At 50.5% G+C, this 19,822-nt stretch overlaps 1 protein-coding gene across 1 annotated transcript in view; it reads right to left on the reverse strand.

Annotated features, from left to right (window-relative positions):
- The window catches only part of TCERG1 (transcription elongation regulator 1), an 800,085-nt gene that overhangs the window by 476,639 nt on the left and 303,624 nt on the right, over window positions 1-19,822 (reverse strand). The window lies entirely within an intron of this gene.

A 19,822-nucleotide genomic window follows, 5' to 3' on the forward strand; every position in this document is an offset into this window, starting at 1 on the left:
GCACAGTACCGAAACTGCCATGACTCACATAGTGGACGATGCCCTCCAAATCCTAGACCAAAACGATACCTGCCTCCTCATCCTTCTGGATCTCTCCTCAGCATTCGATACAGTTAAACATGAGAACTTACTCGAACTGTTAAACACAAGAATGGGCATATCTGGGACTGTTCTAAAGTGGTTCACCTCATTTCTACACAACCGGACACAAAGATTCAAAAGCAACAACCTGCTGTCCTCTCCGGTACCTGTATCGCTAGGCGTCCCTCAAGGATCCTCCCTCTCCCCAACACTGTTCAACCTAGTTATGGAACCTCTCACTACGTTGCTACAGGCATCTAATGTGCACTTTCACATGTATGCCGACGACACCCAACTTTATCTCAAAATACAATCTCCCAAGGACATCATGCTTCTGAACACCACGATCAGAAACACCCAATCCTGGCTTGCTGAGAATCACCTCAAACTCAATGCTCTGAAGACCGACTTCCTCCTGATCTCACCTCCCGCTAAAATATCCACGGCTCAAACATGGCTTAAGCAATTAACGGCTCTAAATGTACAGCCCATCGTAGTAGACTCAGCAAAATCTTTAGGCATAACACTGGACACCAATCTCAACATGCAGCAGCACATCAGCAAGGCAACCAAAGGAGCGAACTTCCAAATCAATACCCTGAGAAAACTTAAACCCTTCCTTCCTGCCAAAGGCATCCAAACTGCAGTACAATCTATAGTCATCCCGCACATAGATTACGGTAGCACCGCCCTCTGCGGGCTCCCCCTAACTACAACGGCACCCCTAAGAGCGTCCCTTAACGCCGCAGCGAGACTAGTCACTGGCTCAAAAAAACACTCGCATATCTCCCCGGACTTCAAATCGCTGAAATGGCTACCTTTTGAAGCCAGAATACAACTGAAAATCGCATGCATGACACACAAGGCTGTGCACCGGAATTCACCCGCCTATCTCACTCAAAAGCTGACAATTTCGGGTGGCTCCCGAACTACTAGAAGCACAAACAATCTTTTGCTGAAACCTCGAAGATTTCGGAAGGAAAAAACTTATAAACGCTCCTTTTCAGGAATGGCACCCAGGATCTGGAACTCACTCCCTCCGGAAACAAGGCTCATCTCCTCCGAAACAATCTTTAAGAGGGAAGTTAAAGCGATCCTCATGGCAAAATACACATGATCTATTGCTCCGTATCACTCATGAATCTGCCCTGTAAGTCCTGCCCGACCCTGGTCTACTGTACCACCCGTGTTATCGAATTACTTAACTGTATACGCTCACTCTTTGTATTTTGTTATAATGTTTGATGCACCTGGTTGATTATGTATATTGTTATATTATTGACGCACCTGGTTGACTTTGCACACTTTACCCTCTCCATCTCAACGTTCCTTACTCCCCTAATACTCTCGCACCTGTGGGACTATACACCCTGCTCACACCTACCTCAACTGTGCCCACCTTTAAACTCTAAATATTCTAAACACGCTTAAGCAAGTATATGCTCCTTATTATTGCACTTTATACTATTGACGCAATTGTTTGTCTATACACTGTGTACCGACACTACCTCACCTGTGACCTACCTCATGTCCTTTGTCCCACCTATGTAACTAGCACCTTGTACCTAACTACCTCATATATTACTCTGTATATACGCTTTATTACTTTGTATTTTTTATCCCCATGCCCTTGTAAAGCGCTCTGATATCTGCAAAGATCTTGTTCGCGCTATATAAAACTTTCAAAATAAATAAATGTGGCTGGTTCTCTGAAAGCCTCTTTTCCCTGTGCCATGACACTGTCCAGCATGGGCAGGAACTGGCTCCTTGTTTGTGTAGGGAGCAGTGTCTCTAGAAGGAAGTCTGATTTCTGCTTCTCTCCGTCGAGTTTCACCGTGAAAACTGCCGCTGCATTCCTGATGACTGTGTTGTAGACTCCGATGTCATCCGGCGGCGAGGGCCTCGAGGGATACGTGTCGACGGCCTCCTCTGGACTCTGTGTCGACGTCCTGCCAATCTGTATCCTGAGCTTCCGAGGATGCAGACCAGAGGAGTGTCCTGCGGTTGTCATCTCCTTCCTTGTCGTAGTAGGCCTCCTCCTCCTCTTGGTAGTCGAAGGTCTCGACCATCGACTGTCCTTCGATGTCGTAGTCCTCCTCCGTTTCCTCGACCACCTGTAGCCTAGGTTTCGTCTGGATTGTGTATTCCTTCATCCTGGCGTCGAAATCTTTTTTCCGCTGCAGGATGTTTTCCATCTCGGCCTCGAGCAGTTTTTTCTTTCTCCATTTCGGCCAGGTGATCTGCGTCGAATGGGTCGGCTGATCTTTTTGGCGCTGAGCCGACTTTCGTCATCGAAGGTTTCGGTGCCGAGCTGGCTCTCGGGTCCTTCGTTGGCGCTGGATCGCCCTTCGAGTCCTTTTCCCTCAGCGTCGAACGCTCCTTTTCAGGGGCGACTTTCGACATCTTCTGCTGTTCTCCCGCTCTCGGCGGCTGGGAGTCCTTCTCAGAGGATCCGCTGTGCCTTGGTGTAGCCGCGGCCGCCGAAGTTTTCGGCGTCGGCGCTTTCGAGGTTTTGCCCTCAATTTTTCGAACAATCGGGGTCTCTCGGTGCAGAGTCTCCTACCTTCTTTGGAGTCTTCGTAATATCGGTCTCTACGACCGTGTAGCCATCGTTGTCCTCCTCGTCTGATGATAGCCCCAGGTCTCGAAGGGACGGTGGCTGTCCCTTGCCCTGCATGGTGGCGTTGGCTATCCTCTGTCTCTTTCTCACTCGAAGAGTCTTCAGCGTGAAGACGGAGCAGGCGTTGCAGTCGTCGCTCTCGTGGTCGACCGGTAGGCAAAGGTTGCAGACCGGGTGCTGGTCCTTCAGCGCGTACTTGTGGTGGCAGTTACGGCAGAATTTGAATGGAGTGTTGTCCATCTCATGCGTTCAGGTGGCCCCCTGAGCTTGCATTCTTCGATGGACATCGAAGTTCTTGAAGTTCTCGAAGTTCTTCTACTCCTTTGTCGTCCTCCTCGATGGTGTATTCTTTTGTAGTCTTCTCAATCTCTTTTCTTGCAAGAAGGTTGCGTATTTTCTTCTGTCTCCTAAAATGTCTGGAGCCCTTTCGGGAACGATCCAGACCCAACCGCGGAAAAAAGAATCTGAAGATGGCGCCCAAGCATGCCGACGTCACCGGAAATACACCAAAAGGTGGGACGTCGACGCCCACCTGGGCTACGAAAAAAAAAAAAAAAAAAAGGACTACGAATCCGGACCCAACCACAAGACCGCAGAATAATGCACAGCATAGTGAATCCAGAAAGATTCACACGGCAAAACAATTAGGCTGCAAAAGTGGGTATTTTCTAATAATTATCTTATTTCATGGACATAAATAACTGCATTGTTCTACTCGCGATCAAATGGCACTCACTGAAAACATGTAAGTGTCACACTTAAGCAAACTAAAAACTTGGCCGATATTTTATTTGGATGCTTTCAAGCACGTCGAATGAGGAATGTTTCCTTCTGGTTCCTTCATAGTTCAGTTTATTAAAAGAAGTATAGGACGTAATTAGGAGGGTGTTTATAGATTTCAGCTGTTTTGCTAGTGTTCTGGCAAGAACTAAGTACAAAAAAATAATAAAGAGAAGCTGCCATTTGATTTGGAATTACTTCCGTGTCATGTTAGGGAAGGAGCCCCTCAAAGCAGTATATTGCAAAATGCAGCCCCTCACGCAGCAGAGTACCGCTGCCATGAATATTGTTGACAAACAAGTGACGTTCCGGTTAGTGTTTCATAACATGACACCACACAGACGCACGGTTCAGGTAATATGACCGTGGTTCATTTGACAGCCGAGGGTAAACCCAGCGTCACCCACATGCTCTCATCGGGACATTTATGCGACATTCTTGTCTGTCACGTTGTCAAGCATCGCGGGGATTTTTGGATGGGGAATCAGTAAAAAAATATATATATCAAGCGACAATAGCGTTTGTTTCCTATTTAATCACTGACTATTCTCCTGCTTGCTAGGTCATAAAAATGGCAGGTAATGCGCTGTTCAAATACCAATGAGAACATAATATCTTTAGCCTACTGTACTGTAGGACCGTAGTGAGGGGAGAAGAGTTCAATGGGGAGTTGTTGATTTCGCAGGTACTTTTGTAAAAATTGCAGCATTTTTACAAAAGTGCCGATTTCGCGGGCACTTTTGTAAAAAGCGTCGCATTTTTACAAAAGTGACGATTTTGCTGCAAATCGGGAAATCCTGGAGGGTCTGTTTAGCTTTAGCATAGCAAGTTTGGATACATTTTACTATTCCACTTTTTGAAATAGCATTTACAATGTGAGGAGGTGAAAAAGCAATGAATAATTGCTTATTCTTACTAAAGATTTTTGTTCTGTCGATAAAATACATTAAAACTCTTTAGACATCCAAAGTATGTAGAGCTCTTTCTGTAACAGAGTCAGGTTGTGGGAACTCAATTGAGTTGATGTGAAAAGGTAAAACTACTTTAGAAAGGAACCTTGGGTTTGTCATGAGCAATACTTTGTCTCTATGGAGTTGGAAGAATGGTCCTTCTAAGGTTAATGCCTGACGTTCACAGACACGTCTAAGTGAAGTGATAGCTATTAAAAAGAAGACTTTCCAAGACAAATATTGGATTTGGCAAGAATGTAGTGACTGAAATGGAGGTCCCGTGAGCCTTGACAGTAAAATGTTTAGATTCCATGCTGATGCAGGTGGAAGTCTAGGAGGAATTAATATTTCAAGTCCCTCCATAAATGCTTTAATAACCGGTATTTTGAACAAAGATAAATATTGTCTATTTGTAGGTAGGCTGCAATGGCAGCAAGGTGTTAGCGTATTTAAGTGTAGGCTAGACCCAAGGTTTGAAGATGCAACATATAAAATAATTGTTTGTATTTGTGGGTGTAACGGGTTAACATTTTGATTGTGACAGTATAGAACAAATAGTTTTCATTTGGCAGCATAGCATTATCTAGTTGTAGGCATACAAGCCTGTTTAAGAATATCCATACATTGTTGTGGCAAGTTTAAGTACCCAAATTATATTACTTCAGCAGCCATATTGGAAGGTTAATTTCCTCTGAATTTGGATGTCTTATTTCGCCATGGATCTTTGTGAGAAGGTCCAGGCTGACGGAAACTTTTCATGTGGGACTAGGGAGAGTTCCAGAAGTGAGGTAAACCATGGTTGACAAGCCCATGTTGGAGCTATGAGAATTAGGGTGATGGATGTTTTACGACCACTAACAAAAGTAGTAGGAGAGGCAAATATCCCAGACCAGTCGGGGAACCCACAAGAGGCTGGCAGTTTTTCAAGGGTCATCTCTACGATTCCCTCCGAGTGCATTGTATAATAAATCCAACACTAGCAACAGCGTGTGTGAGAAAGTGGCTCTATATATACTGGACCAGAATAAGGTACAGTGTGTATAGAGTCCACAAACCCCAGAGGTATAACAGAGGTTAAAACCAGGTGTGACCTTACTCTCTAAAGTGGTAGCTTGGTCGCGCAGTAAGGCAGTACGAGAGGACAGTGTAAAGCATTTGTTGTACACACTCAGTCAGCAAAAGGTTTCACACACTCAAGGACTGAACTCTAGGCCAATTGCTTTTATATCAAAAGATATAGTTGTTTTAATTTTTAGAACCAACGGGTATAAAAATTTACTTTTCTCGATATGAGTACTCTCATATAATTACTTTGCAAAGAGGCAATAAACTTTGTAAACACAATAGGTACAATGGTTGCAGTAGGCAACACAATTCTAAACACAATTTAACATTGAGCTCAATGGGTTTCCTACATAAATCAAGCTAGTTACTTAATCGATTACTTTTGTAGTCCCAGGACTGGATCCTAGTTTCAGTCTTGGGGTCTAAGCTGGAAACAGTTTAGCAAAAACGATTTGGCTATTGCTATGATTTTTAAGAAATATAAAGCTATTTCAAAAGTTCAAACTTTTCTATGAAAATCTGGCAATGTTATCCAATGGGAGGAAAATCAAGATGCAGTTAAAGTACGTTCTCGTTACTTTCGTGATCCAGCACTGGGGTCTCTACTTAAAACAAGTAAGCAACTACGTTTAAGTAGTAGGTATGATTTTTAAGGAATATTTGTAATTTTTAAAAGTAGACAGCAGAAATTTGACAGAAAAACAGTCAATGGTTTCCTATGGCAGAAATTTAGATTACTAGCAAACACAGTTGTGATTACTTTTGCGGTTCAGTACTGGGCTACAAGGTACAATACTGGCTTCTCTCCTGATCCGAGGAGAGTAATTCGAAATTCGTTATTCGGCTGATTTTAGATTAATATTTTGAAGTTTCAATTTTTCGAGTCAAACCAGTCAATGTTATCCTTAGCAGGAAAGTGAGTCACCGGTTTTCAGGTGAGTACTCGACTGGTGAAGTTACGGTTCTGGGCATAGACTCAGGGGTCCCCCAGGGTCAGGTAGGTACAGTTAGTACACCCTCAGCGGCACAGGGGCAGCCGGGTGCAGAGGTAGTTAGGCCCAATGTTATCCAATGAGAGGCAGGGGGCCTTCGGTTGGTGGCTGCTGGGCTCCTGGTCACTTGCTCAGGGCAAATGGGGAAGTAGAATAGGGTACAGGTTGCACTGCCAGGGGCACTCGGGCGGCTGGGTGCAGGGTGCCTTTGAGCCGTTGGGCGCTCAAGTTTTATTCAATGAGAATCTTGAAAAGAGAACAAAGGTTGCAGGTTCGGGGACGGCGGAACTTCAGGAGTGACCAACACTTCGATGGATAAATTGGGATCTTGGAGGATAGGTAGGCACCCAGGAGTTGGGCACAGGGGGCCGTGGGGCGTCGGGTGCAGGGGTGTCTTTTGAGGTCGGGAAATCTTACTCCCTGCTGTTCGCGGTCGGAGGGGTCCTTTGTCCTGAGGCTGCAGGCGTCGTCTGGGTCGTCGAGGAGGATCCTTGGGCACTGGCTTCAGAGTCGGAATCGCCGGGGGGATGTCCTCAGGGTCTTGGTTCACTCCAGCACAGGCAAGGCTTGGCGGGTGCAGAGTGTGCAGGGTTCGCGGTTCCGGGCTGATGCCAGGCAGTCAGAGTCACAAGGCAGTCAGGTCCTCCGGGGTTTTTGAGGTTGCTGACCACTGGAGATGCCGGGGTTTAGCAGGAGCAGGTTGAAGGGTCGACAGGCCGGTAGGGCTGGGGCCAAATCAGTTGGTGTCTTCCTCTTAGCAGCTGCACGGCAGATCTTCTTGTTTCTTGTTATTCTTTGTTTCGGTATCTGGATCTAACGAAGGAAGGTTCAGGGAGCCCCTAAATACTGAATTTAGGGGCGTACTGGTAGGGCAAGGACAGGGACCAATAGGCCCCTGTCCTGGGGTGGGTACACCCCCTAGCATGCTCCTCTCCTGTGGGAGGGGGGCAGGAGCCTATCTGTGATTGGGCAGGGCTCCCCATCTTCAGGGCGGCCGGAGCCCGGGGTCGTGCTTCACATAGTCTCCCCCACCTGAGGGGTGGGGTTGGCACAGGCTGGCAACACTCCCCTTCCTAACGTCATTTTTCCCGCCAGCCTTCCCGCCAGAGTGGGGGTTGGGACTGGTGGGGGCCAGTTGCTGGGTGCAGCTAATGGTCTGGAGAAGCTCACAGAGGCGGCAGGCCTTTGAAGCTTCCCCCTGCCCATCCTGGGGGAGGAGACCTAGCACCTCGCCCAGGATGTGCATTGTTGCAGGCCCTGGAGAGCGGGGGCTCTCCACCCGGGGGTCCAGAAACAGTTCTGCTGTGTGGCAGCCACTCAGCCCAGACGTGGATTGTAGGTTAGGTTTCAGGGGGCATCTCCAGGATGCCCTCTGTAGTGCATTATACATTACATTACATCCCACACTGTGCAACAAACTCACTTCCTTACAGCGTGGGTTTATTATGCTGAGAAGTTTGATACCAAACTTCCCAAAATTCAATAAAGCCATTATGGTGTTGTGGAATTCGTAATGACAAACTCCCAGACCATATACTCATTAAAGGCTTGACTGCACTTACAATGTCTGAGAATGGACTTCGAGACTGTAGGGGTACAGTGCACATGAAAACTTCACCAGTGGTATAGTGCACCCAGTTAGAGGGGTGTCTTACCTATCCCATAGGCAGTGGGTTGCAGGCATGCCATACAGGAATTGTACACAAGTCAGATGAAGTTTCAGCGCTTTATAGAGAGGCCTATCGCTAATATTTTTATGTGTTGTTTCATGTTCATATTTAATGTGTTGTTTGAATATTAGTGAAATGCTTGGTTGACAATGGTTAAAAGTGTATATATATTTCCCGAAATGCATTGGGTTTGTCAAAACATAATAAATCATGACATGGAACCCACCTTATTCTTCTGAGCCTTCTTGAACATTAACGTTTAACATGGATTGAAAAAAATGAATTGAAAGCAAGAAAGAAGGATGAAAATTAATGGTGAAAAAGTGGAAAAAGTAGATTTAAACTAATGAATTTGATTCATTGGATTCAGGCAGCAATGTGGCTGTGCAGCTTGGTGGAACCTATGAAGGTTCCTTCGTTGTTAATACAGGAATGTGTGCCATGTCGACTCTTCACTTTTCACTACACTAAGACACGCAACCTACAATGGCAGTTTGTCGGTTAAGGTACAAGAGCTCTAAGAGTGGCACAATATGTGCTGCAGCCATTAAAGGCCTTTCCTGGTAACCGTGCGCTTGGCACCCACTGTAGCTTTTACAAGGAACTGGTGCCAATTGGGTGTCCAAAGTATAGCTTTGGAAAAGAACACAGGCTCTGAGAACCCGATTGGCAGGGACCCAGGGCACATCAAGTCAAACTGCATCATAAACCTGGCAAAGAGTGGAAAGGGGGGGGGGGGGGAAGAGTTACTGCAACAGAAACCCAGCTTCCTACAATCTGTTAACAGTCTATGAACGTTCTATTTGGTAGAGACTATCTAGCAGCAGACACCTCACCTTCTGAATATTTCACAGGCATCAGACTTGATCAGGAAACTTTTTCACCAGTACCTCTATGAGCCAGAAGGTGGCACCTGCAGCTCGGCACGGACGCCATTCCATCTGGAAATGATATGCGGGTCCTAAATAGGCGCCACTCCCGTGTGCGGACGTCCGTTGCTTTTGAGACTGTCTGCGATGCCAGTCACAGAGCTCCAAATGCAAATAGGTAGACAGCGTGAAGATTGCTAGACTTAGGATCTTATTAATGGATAGAGTCCAATCAAAGAACAGGGAAGATTGAAGTGTTGGTGAGGCATCTGCAGCTTGATAGGCTCTACCACAAAGAATGCTACCGAAGGTAAGTAACTTGCTCTTCCACAGATTAGTGACCTTTTGACTAGATTACAAAGCAACACCTAATCTGAGGTGTGTCTGTGAATAGACTCAAACCAGAAAGTATTGCAGGGCGAGCAAGCAAAATGAACCTCCAGGCAGACCTGTCTGTACAGGTAATAAGGGTTTGTGAAAGTGTATAGACACTCACATAGCCGCCTGGAAAATGTCTAAGACCGGGAATTTGCATTCCAACGCGGTGGTAGCAGCTTTAGCCTTGCTTTAGCCTTGGTAGAGTCAGCATACAGTCCTTCAGTAGGCTTCTTTTTAGCCAATGAGTAGCAGATCGGGGGGAATAGTTCTCTGCTTTGCCTTTTTTCACTCCAGAGAACCACACAGAGCTGATCGTCCACCTGGTGGTCCATGGTGACATCGACGTAAAAAAAGCTCAGCACTCTCTCTGGGTCTAAAACGGTGGAGTCTCTCCTCAAAGGAGTGAAGCAAAGCGTAGAACGCTGGCAGTTTGACTGTTTGGCAAAAAGGAACATAGTCTTGATGGCAAGGAGCCATAGGGAACAACCTTAAAGAGGATCAAACTGAGTGCACATCAGAGAAATCAGGACCAGATTAAGGTCCCACTGGGGCATAACAAAAGAAGAGGAAACATGATGTAACCCTTTTAAAACATCGCATCACAATTGGTCGTTAAACAAAGAAAGGTGAACAGGTAACTGTAACAAGGCAGAGAGGGATGAAAAATGACCCTTCACTGTGCCCAAAGCAAGGCCTTTACAGGCAAAAGAGAACATATACAAAAAGTCAGACAGTTGGTGTGGAGGGGGTCAAAGGAGCATAACGTTTTCGTCAAGTGACTCTTGCCACTCAATTTTCAAGCATAGAAGTGAAGGAGTGGGTGCAGAACCCTGCCACGTTCCTGCAACAGCAGGTCCTTAAGGAACGCACAGCATAATCAGCGGCCATATGCTGAAGCTCTGGAGTTCAGGATAACACACTTGGTGCCCAACCAGGAGCCAGGGTAACTTGGTCCCAGTCTGTCCTGATCTTCTTGAGAACTCAGCGCAGAAATGTTATAGGCGGAAAGGCATACAGGAGCTCAGAGTTCCATTTGTGGTGAAACGCCTCAGAGCGAGAGACACTTTGGAAACTATAATGCACAGAAACGTCAACAATGAGCGTTAAACAATTAAGTCAGGTTCACCTCATTTGTAGAAAAGACAGTGTTCCACATCTGGATGTAGAGGTCATTCATAAGAACGTAGGCATCGACGGCGGAGCGTGTCTGCTCTGGCATTCAAAAATCCTGCCAGGTGATTCACCACAAGTGGAGGTCCAGCAATTTCCAGAGGCGCAAAGACTCCTGGCACAGGGTCCATGACCCTACTACGCTGTTTGTTGCAGTACCAAGTGGCAGTGGTGTTGTCCGTGAGCAACTGTAGCAGCCTTCCCTTAATGAATAGAAGGAAGGCTTTCAACGCCAAACGAATGGTCCTCAGCTCCAGAAGGTTGATATGGATCCGGGACTCTGCCAGACACCAGAGGCCTCTGATCTCCACCTCCCTCAAATGGCCGCCCATTCCTCGAAGGGATGTGCAGGTCAACACGGTCTGCTCTGAATGAGGGAGGGAGGGAGAGGGGTCTGCTGCTGACCCAATGGCAGCCCAACAACCACCACTGCCGATCTTTTGAAGTCTCCTCCAAACTCTGACCACAGTCTGAGATGTCCCCTTGAAGATGGGTCTATTGGGACTGCAGAATCATCTGCAGAACCTGCATAGGCCACCTAGGGTGCTTGACCAGCAGGATAAAGGAGGTCACAAGTCCCAGCAGCCTCAGAGTCTACCTCATTGAAGTCCAGGACTGAGGCAGAAAGACCGGTACCAAAGCCTGAATTTCCTGGACTCTTTTCCAGGGAAAGGCAAGATGAAGGTAGCTGTTAGGAAACATGTTCGTGTTAGACCGACTCAGAGGCCTGAACCACAAGGCTGTCAGGTGATAGGGGCTCTGAGAGTAAAGTAGAGTCGCTTGAAACAGGATGACGGCGTCTGGCAATTTGTCAGTGGGTATGGGGTCACGAGAAGCATTTGGCCCAGGTCTCTAATAAAGTGTCCATCAGAGCATTATTCAATGGGAGGAGAGGCTCAACAGAAGTCTGTTGCAGTACCTAAGTAAGCACATTAGTGTTACCTTCTTGGAGGAGAGCTGGAGGTTGACAACTTCAGCTGCTCTAGGCAAAACCATGGCATAGGAAGCAGATTTCTCTGTGGCAGGCCAAGTAGGAGAATAAAAGAGCAGTTTCCATAGAGGTATTGAGGACACTAGCTCCTTGCAAGTCCTTGTACCAATTGTCATCAATATAGGGCTAACTGAACTTATCAGGCTGAACACAGTCATCAGACTCGGTGCCAGAAAGCTAGTGCAAGGTAGGGTGCCTCCCTTGAGGGGCTGGAAAGCTCAATGGTGGAAGAGGCGCCTTGGGTGGTTTTGGGCGCAACTCCAGTTGATGTCGGATCGGCGCCGACTAGATGTTGGAGAGAATGATCGGGTCCTCGACCAGCGTCGATAGACCGCATGGGCTGCGAAGAACACAGGGCTGGCACAGATCCCAGACTAAAAGTGGGATAGATAGTAGAGCTGGAGGAAAAATGGGCTCAGAGGGTCCAACTGGCACTGATGGCGAACAAACCAGCAATAGTCCAGACGGAGGACTTAGCAGCTCGTTGAGGCCCAGAGGCACACCAGAGGGAGATTTGTGGGGACTAAACATGCCAGAGTACGGATGTGCAGAACTCTTCACCTGAAGCAGCATGGATTTCATCCCAAGAAATTCAGGCTGTGCCATAAGAGTTGAGGGTTCGGCTCTGAGGTCAGGCGATTTCAAAGGAGTAATAGAGAGAGTATATATAGTCAACAGGTGCAGAATAGCCGCTTTGATAGATGCACGGTCAAGGAACCTTTCCTCTTTGAAATAAACTATGCCACATAACAGCAAGGTTTTTTAAGCTACATGTGGCTGCAAAGTTTGAGATTACCAAAATAGCCGGCTGTGGTACTGTCAAATGTATGCCCAACTTAGCCGCTCCCCTGGCTAATATATCACAAAAAATTGTAACAGACAAAGGAGGGAGAAGCACCTGGTGAAAATGGCATATAGGATAAATAGATGTCATCTGTGTTGAAATAGGAGGCCTGGCTCTGCAAGGATATCCATTTTCATCCTCTCCAGGTTGCAATTACAGGCTTCTGTAGATCTGTGAGAGGCGTTGGAGTCTCTTCGTACTGGAGACATACAGTGCCTTCAATACTTTAGTGGGAGGTGAAAGCTTAAAAGGAACCTGCACTGGATCGTCAAAAGTAACATTCGCTCTTTATGGTCTGAAAGCTAGTTGATGTGGAGTGACTCATAGCCTGAGGCAGCTTTGAAGGGCACTCTACGCTTTTTCAGAGTCAAAGTTAGTAAGGAGGTGAAAAAACTTGGTGTCAGGAGATATGTCAAGTTGATGAGGTGATGACAGCCTTGGCGAATGTAGTGGCAATGTCGAAGCACGTGATATAATCAAAAGCGATTGAGTACCAGTTATTAGTATTGACATCATACATGATGGTTGCAGTGTTGCTTTTTTTTTTTTTTCTTTTTTAATAGTCCAGGTGAGCTTGAGAGTGTCCTCTGGCATTTTCTCCTTGACGTCAATGAATAGACAAGTGGTGTTCTAGCTTCAACGTTAGGAATTGAGAGTCCTCCCAAATGTCAATTGAGATGCAGGCTTATACGCAGATGAACAAGTTACTTACCTTCGGTAACGATATATCTGTAAGAAACAGTAGTTAGTATTAGATTCCTTACCTTAGAATATCCCCAGGCGTCAGTCTGGATCCGGAAACTTTTGCGTAGCAGTACCCCTGCGCGTCGGTAGGCGTCGTCTGCAGGCGTCCCCTGCGGCTCCGCGTCGTCGGCGTCGTGCGCCGTGATGACGTCGCTGGAGTATATAGACGCCGCCTCCGCGCGCTGACGTCAGTTCTTTGCACACAGCTTTTCCGCGCCAGAACACGCAGAGCCATGTGAGAACCAACACTGGTGCCATTTGAAACTAGGGCCCTGAAAGGGATGTCCCTAACCCTAGGTATCAGTTCGCAGAACGGGGAGGATGGGCGGGGCGGTAAGGAATCTAATACTAACTACTGTTTCTTACAGATATATCGTTACCGAAGGTAAGTAACTTGTTCATCTGAAAGAAACAGGTTAGTATTAGATTCCTTACCTTAGAATAGATACCCCAGCAATACCAACCCCGGTGGTGGGTCTGCGAACCAATACAACCTACACCAGAAAGTCCTGGAGGACCGAACGGCCAAAGAAGCCATCCCTCCGGACTTGACTGTCCAGGCAGTAGTGCCTCGCAAAGGTGTGCAGCGAGGCCCACGTGGCCGCCTGGCAAATGTCCTGCAAAGGGACTCCCCGGCCCAGGGCAGTAGTAGCCGCCGTGGCCCGAGTGGAATGGGCCCTCAGCCCAACAGGAGGCTCCTTCCGAGCCAAAGAGTAGCATGCTTTGATGCACAGGACGACCCACCGAGAGATGGTCCGTTTCTGTACCGCCCTTCCCTTCTTCTCACCCACGTAGCCAACAAACAGTTGGTCATCCACCCGGAACTGGCGTGTGCGATCCATATAGAATGAAAGCGCACGTTTTGGGTCCAGACGATGGAGCCGCTCTTCATCCTTTGAAGGATGCGGAGGCGGGAAGAAGGAGGGCAAGGTGATGGACTGCCCAATGTGAAAAGCAGAGACTACCTTGGGCAGGAAAGAAGGTCTGGTCCGAAGAACCACCTTATCAGGATGAACAGACAAGAAAGGAGGTTGAACAGAAAGAGCCTGGAGCTCACTCACTCTCCTGGCAGAGGTGATGGCTACCAGGAAGGCCGTCTTTAAGGTGAGAAGACGGAGAGGACAGGAATGAAGGGGCTCAAAGGGAGCGCACATCAGGAAAGTCAAAACCAGGTTCAAGTCCCACTGAGGCATCACGAACGGAGCTGGAGGATACATGTGCGTGATGCCCTTTAAGAATCTTAACACAATAGGGGACTTGAACAAAGATGGCTGATCAGGTAGCCTCAAGAAGGCGGAAAGGGCAGAAAGATAGCCCTTGATAGTGCCCAGAGCAGAGCCCTGCTGGGCAAGGGAAAGGAGGAAGAGGAGAACCTCAGATAGAGGGGCAGAAAGGGGATCCACAGCCTTTGCTGTGCACCATGCCACAAATCTGTTCCACCGGCAGGCGTATACCGACTTTGTGGAGGGACGCCTGGCTGCCAGAATGACATCACAGACTTCAGGAGGCAAGTCAAATGGCCTCAACTGTCGCCGCTCAATCTCCACGCATGGAGGTGGAGACTGGACAGGTTCGGGTGGAGGACCGTCCCCTGCTGCTGCGACAGAAGGTCCTCCTGAAGGGGCAGGCGGATCGAGGGACCGACTGTCATGCTGAGTAGCTCGGGATACCAGTACCTTCGAGCCCAGTCCGGAGCCACAAGGATAACATGGGCCCGGTCGCGCCTGATCTTCTTCAGCACTCTGGGCAGAAGTGGTATAGGCGGAAAGGCGTACAACAGACCGCAACTCCACTCGCGCCGAAAGGCGTCGCCGAGCGAGTGCCGTCTTGGAAACTCCAACGCGCAGAACTGATGACATTGCGCGTTCTCTTCTGTGGCGAATAGATCTAACCAAGGCTCTCCCCATTGCTGAAAGAGGCCTCTCGCCACATCCGAGTTCAGACGCCATTCGTGATCCACCGAGCACCGACGGCTGAGTTCGTCCGCCCTGGCGTTCAGAGAACCTGCCAGGTGTTGAACCGTCAGAGTCACGCCCTGACGTTCCAGCCATTGCCAGAGGCGCAGAGCCTCTTGGCAAAGGGTCCACGACCCCACACCGCCCTGTTTGTTGCAGTACCACATGGCGGTGGTGTTGTCCGTGAACACCTGCACTACACTCCCGTTGACAAAGGGGAGGAATGCCTTCAGTGCCAGGCGAATCGCCCGCAGCTCCAACATGTTGATATGGAGCCGGGACTCCGCCGGAGACCAGAGGCCTCTGATCTCCGCCTCTCCCAAGTGGCCACCCCAGCCTTGGAGGGACGCGTCCGTCACAACCACGTGCTCCGGCTGGGGAAGGGAGAGGGATCTGCCCCTGACCCAATCGCGGTCTGTAAGCCACCACTGCAACTGTCTCGCAGTGCCCTCCGAGATCAGGACATGGTCGGATAGGTTGCCCTGATGCTGGGCCCACTGAAACTTCAGGTCCCACTGCAGAGCCCGCATCCGCCATCTGGCGTGATGCACCAGAAGGATGCAGGAGGCCATCAGCCCCAGAAGCCGCAGCGTCAACCTGACCGAAACCCGGGATAACGGCTGAAAGATGGGAATCAGAGCCTGAATATCCCGGACCCGCCGTTCCGGGGGATAAACCCGAAACTGCGCCGAGTCGAGAACCGCTCCGATGAAAAGGAGCTTTTGAGAGGGACACAGGTGTGATTTCGGCACATTGATGGAAAACCCCAACTCGTGCAGGAGGTCTGCCGTCATCTGAAGGTGGTGGACGACTGTCTGGGGCGAGCCCGCCTTCAACAGCCAGTCGTCGAGGTAGGGGAAGACTGAAACCCCTAACCGGCGCAGATGAGCTGCGACCACCGCCATCACTTTCGTGAACACCCGTGGGGCGCTGGTAAGGCCGAATGGGAGCACGATAAACTGAAAATGCTCGTGGCCTACCGTGAACCGCAGGTAACGCCGGTGGGCCGGCAGGACGGGGATGTGAAAGTACGCATCCTGCAAGTCCAACGCTACCATCCAGTCTTGTGGGTCTAGAGCAGCCAAGACCTGAGCCAAAGTCAACATCTTGAACTTCTCCTTCCGGAGGAAGCCGTTGACGTTCCGTAGATCCAAGATAGGACGCAGGCCTCCCTTGTCCTTCTTGGGTACCAGAAAGTAGTGGGAGTAGCAACCACACCCTACTTCTGGCCCAGGAACGCGCTCGATGGCCCCCTTGGCCAAGAGGGCCGTAACTTCCTCCTGCAGAAGAGTCAAGTGGTCCCCCGACACACGGTGGTTCTGCGGTGGCATGGCTGGAGGAGTGGACTCGAAGGGGAGGGCATAGCCCCTTCGGACAAGCTGCAGCACCCACCTGTCCGATGTTATCGCGCGCCAGCGGGAGTGGTGATGGCGAACCCTGCCACCCACTGGCGTCACGTGAGCCCGAAAGCTCGGACTAGGAAGGCTTGGATGCCGCAGCGGAGGGAGGCGTGGACTGACCACGACGCTGGCCTCTACCGCCACCACGGCGGAAACCACGGGCGCCACCGCGCTGGGGAGCGCTCTGCGCCGCGTGGCTGGCAGCACGTGTGGGACCTCCTCTCCCTTGGCCACGAAAGGGCCGAAACGAACCCGTCTGCTGGCGCTGGGTCTGGGTCGAGAGACCCAAGGACTTGGCCGTGACCCCGGAGTCCTTGAAGCGCTCCAGCGCGTGGTCCGCTTTGTCACCAAATAGGCGACTGCCATCAAATGGCATGTCCATAAGCGTATTTTGGACGTCTGGTGAGAAGTTGGCAGATCTCAGCCAGGCATGGCGACGAATCGCCACCGTAGTGGACATGGCCCGTCCCAGTGAGTCCGTGGTGTCCAGACCACAACGGATCGAGTACCGCGCCGCATCCCGGCCTTCAACAAAGGCCCGGGTGAGCTTGTCCCGCACTTCCTGGGGGCATTGCGGCAAACACTCCTCGACCGTATCCCACAGGGAGTGGGTGTAGCGGCCCAAGAGGCACGCGGTGTTACAAGACCGCAGCCCAGCACTCAAAGAGGAAAACACTTTCTTTCCGAATTGGTCGTACCTCTTTGATTCCCGGTCGGGCGGAGCCGACGGAAATGCGGACTGCGAAGTGGAGGCCTGGATCACCAGACTCTCCGGGGAGGGATGGGTGGACAGGAAGGCAGGGTCGTCCGCGCAGGGACGGTGACGCCTGGCAACGTTCCGGTCAACCGGCGCACCAGAGGCGGGCCTGGACCAGGTGCCCAGAAGGACATCCGTCAGGGCCTCATTAAACGGCAGCAGAGGCTCCTGGGGGCATGACTGCGGTTTAAAAACTTCCGTCAGGATATTCGGTTTGACCTTCGCGACGGGGAGCTCAAGGTGTAAGGCCTTGGCAGCCCTCATCAGGACCACCGAATAGGCAGCACCCGCCTCGGACGCCACAGGGGACGGAGAGACAAACCCAGGGTTGGGCGACTCGTCCAGGCCACTGGCATCACCCAGATCACCTACCCAGTCCACATCGTACTGGCAGGCACGGGATAGAGGGTCCTCAGACCCCTCCCAACCCTCTCCATACTCCTCCTCGTCATACCCATATTCTGGGTCGACGATATAGACATCGGGGTCAACAGGCCCCATCGGCGTCGGGTCCGGCGTCGGCCGACGCCGGTCCGGCTCCGAGTCCGGAGTCGGGGAGGAAAGGGGGGTGGCGCCGCGCGGCGTCGGTGCCGGGGACCCGACGCCGGCCGGAGCCGACGGCGGAGTCGCTGCACCACGCGGGGGCGGTACCATGGGCTGGCCCACAGGAACCGACGCCGGAGAGGCCGGGAGACCAGCCGGCGACGAACCAGAGGGAACCAGCGGCGCCGGGGCCGGAGCCACCGGCGGCGCCGGGGCAGGAGCACCCGAACCGCTCGGGCCCCCAGACGGGACCGACGGGCCCGCAGGCGCCGAAGGCCCCGCCGGAGAAGACCTCGCCCTCATAGCAATGAGGAAGGCCTCGATCTCCTCACGCGACGCGCCTTCCCCAGGGACCGACAGGTGTGGGGCAGACGGCGTCGGCGACCCATGCGGGACCGCGGGGGTGGGGTCACCCGAGCCCCCGGCCGCAGCACGCGGGCGTCGGGGGGAGTCGGGGGTGCGATGGCGACGCCCCGACTTCTTGTGCTTACCTGACGAGCCGGAGGAATGGTGGCGACTCCCGGAGCGCCCATGGCGGCTCCGCGACCGCTCCCTCAACCGCTCCCTCGACCTCCGACCGGACCGGGACCGCTCTCGACGCGGGGCCGACAACCGGAGTTCGAGAAGCTTGCGGGACCGCTCCCGCCTAGCTTTTCCAGTCAAGGCCCGACAGTCGACGCAGGACTCCACGTCGTGGTCCGCGCCCAGACACCGGAGGCAGAGTCGATGGTGGTCGGTGACCGACATCATGCGGTCGCACTCGTCACAACTCTTGAAACCGGGCATCCTACCGGCACCGTAAGGATCAATCAGTTAACAAAAAACTTGGTCAAAAGACCGGAGTACTGCTCTTCGGATCTGCGCTAACTGGCGCGGAAAAAAGAAGAACTGACGTCAGCGCGCGGAGGCGGCGTCTATATACTCCAGCGACGTCATCACGGCGCACGACGCCGACGACGCGGAGCCGCAGGGGACGCCTGCAGACGACGCCTACCGACGCGCAGGGGTACTGCTACGCAAAAGTTTCCGGATCCAGACTGACGCCTGGGGATATTCTAAGGTAAGGAATCTAATACTAACCTGTTTCTTTCAGATAATAGTAATTATGCCGCTGTCTACTAAAGTGGTGGATGTTTTGGGTTTTTGGTGTGCTGTCCATGACATCAATGAGTGGTGGATGCAGAGCCCGCCTTCGACAAAGAGCAGTTCGGGGCCGATGCTCTTGACACAGACAGTTACAAACAACGTTGAGAACGATTTAGTCAGTGCTTTTCCTTTCCAGAGCTCCTTTCCCTAGTTGGGCCTCAGTGGGGGTCCTTTTGAGGGGCAGGTTGACTTTTAGAGGATGCATGAGATTTTTTTTACGTATGCAAAGTGTACTTAAAGCTGGTACATGACAAAGTTGTAAGTGGAGCTCTGAATTTGCAAAGTTGAAAGTAGAACTCTAAATCAAATCGGAAGATGTCTAGGGAAAGGAACGGATGTAAATGGCAGGGGATGGTACTATGCAACTATGTTCAGTCATGCTTGGGGTGGTATGGAGTCAGCGCAGATCTGCGCAACGCCACTTAGCAGCACATGGGGGATTGCTGAAAAATTCTCTGGATCTAGTCTGGCACCCTAGGGTCTCTTCTAAAGGTGAAGAATCTTTGGTTAGCGGTATCCACTAAAACATTAATGTAGATCAGTTCCTCTTTAATTCAGCAAGCTGTGCCTCATGTTAGGCAGCATATGACAGATGTTCCCCATATCTTGAGCCATGTATCAATCAGTACATTTATAGAGCGCACTACTCACCCGCGAGGGTTTCAAGGCGCTGGGTGTGTGTGTGGGGGGGGGGGAGGGGTGCTGCTACTGCTCGAATAGAAATAAATACTATGCATTTCATCCAACTGCAACAGAGCAGAAATTCCTGTGTTTTTTTAATGTCAATACAGATCATTTTGTAATGTTTAGAATAGATGTTGAACAACACACTTACTGGAGGTAACGGAAATTACAGTGTACATGAAA

This window comes from Lissotriton helveticus, chromosome 7 (genome assembly GCF_964261635.1).
Source record: "Lissotriton helveticus chromosome 7, aLisHel1.1, whole genome shotgun sequence".
In the NCBI taxonomy this organism is placed as follows: Eukaryota; Metazoa; Chordata; class Amphibia; order Caudata; family Salamandridae; genus Lissotriton; species Lissotriton helveticus.